General features: G+C 31.5%; 1 pseudogene; it reads left to right on the top strand.

Annotated features, from left to right (window-relative positions):
* Positions 1 to 1,400: 1,400 nt before the first annotated feature.
* LOC126026808 (uncharacterized) lies at positions 1,401 to 1,500 on the top strand (annotated as a pseudogene).
* Positions 1,501 to 1,780: the final 280 nt, after the last annotated feature.

Genomic DNA, 1,780 nt, shown 5'->3' with positions numbered 1-1,780 from the left:
ATCCCATATGATCCCCCTTGCCTGCCAGGAGCTATTTCAGAGCAGATAGCCAGGAGTAACCCCTGACACCGCTGGGTGTGGCCCAAAAACCAAATACATATATATATTCAAGAGGCCAAATAGTACAGTGGGATTCTTGAAAACAACTGACCAAGATTAAATCCTGGACCCCCCCATATGTTGTCCCAAGCATCTCTAGTAGTGATCCCTAAGCAGAGGCTAGGAATATGCCCTAACAATCCCCCAATTTAAAATTATGCTCAAAAACATTATTTTTCTTTCTGTTTGAATTAATTTAATCTACTTCATTGTCGGCACTAATAAAATGTTGATAAGGTTTCCCTCCTTTACCTAATCATTTTTCCATGTTTCTATTATTCAAAATTCCTTTGTATGACAAATGTAGTAAAAAAAATATTTTGCCTTTTTCAATCTATTATCCAAAATTCTGTTTCTGTATCTTTCTCTAGGGCTAAATATTTACTCAACTTCTGATAACCAAACCATGTAAATATGGAAATGAAATAGTGTAAATCACAAGGGGCATTTTTAAATTTGTTTGTTTTACAGAAAATTGTGATCATAATGCAGTCACAGGTAAAAATTAGGGAATCATGTAGCTGATGGGTTGATGTGATTTTATTTGTTTCCTGTTATTACGGACTTGAGGGATGATCTTCCTAGTTTCATATCCAAGCTTTGTCATTTTTCATATATGTAAATTTAGACTAGAGGGAGCTCTCTCTCCCTCTCCCTGCCTCTTTTTTTAGGTCTTTCTCCCTTTAATTTTTTTCTCTCTCTTTTTCTTTCTCACTCTCTCTCTCTCAATTCCTCCTGCCTTCCCTCCCTCCTCTAGCCCCAGTGATTCATCTGTTATGGAAAATAACAAGAGGTAAGCATTGAGGATTAAATAAATTCATATCTGTAAACCATTGAGAAGACTATCAAGAAATTATCATTATTATAACACTATTAAATGTTATCTATGATTATAATTGCCTACATTGAAACCAATTACACATTCAAAGAGAGATAAAGAGAAATAAAAGTTTAACATAGCCTTATGTTCTATGCTACTCTGGAGGAAAAACAAATGTGAATAGAAAGCCCACTAAAACTATATTATGTGATTATACAGAACATTAAAGACAGAAATGTTAATAGGAGCCTTTGGGATTGTAAAAATTTAAGGAAATGATTTTTAGCTTTACTAAAATTTACCTGAGGCAAAAATGCATGTTAATATTCCACGGAAATGTTAAGAGCTGAATTAGAATATTAGTTTTAGTTTCACAATCATTGCATACAAATAGAATACATTTGAAAAGTTCTGAGGATGAAAAATTAATAAATAAATTACTTTTAATAGGAATAAACATTTTTATTGAAAGTTTTATGTTGTGCTCACTTCGGCAGTACATATACTGAAATTGGAACGATACAGAGAAGATTAGCATGACCCCTGAGCAAGGATAAATTTGTGAAGCGTTCCATATTTTTACATATTGTAAGAAAAAGACTTAACTGGAAATTTAAAAAAGTTTTATGTTATTTATTTTTGAGAAATAAAAGTATATTATTTAATAATTTCTTTTGCCCCTCTATGAGTAATATAGACATTGAGGAAAGTGGGAATTTAAATTAATTCCTTTTTTTTAGAAACATACTTAAAGAATGATTTCATAAACCACCTAATCATTTTGAATTGTGAGATTTAAAATGATTTTCACGTATCTAGATTGTTTTAAATGTGAATTTTCATAGCATTGACAGCTGTAAA

The sequence above is a fragment of the Suncus etruscus genome, chromosome 13, assembly GCF_024139225.1.
Source record: "Suncus etruscus isolate mSunEtr1 chromosome 13, mSunEtr1.pri.cur, whole genome shotgun sequence".
Taxonomy (NCBI): domain Eukaryota; kingdom Metazoa; phylum Chordata; class Mammalia; order Eulipotyphla; family Soricidae; genus Suncus; species Suncus etruscus.
Note: the sequence above shows the minus strand (reverse complement) of the source record. Positions and strands in the feature narration are given on the sequence as shown.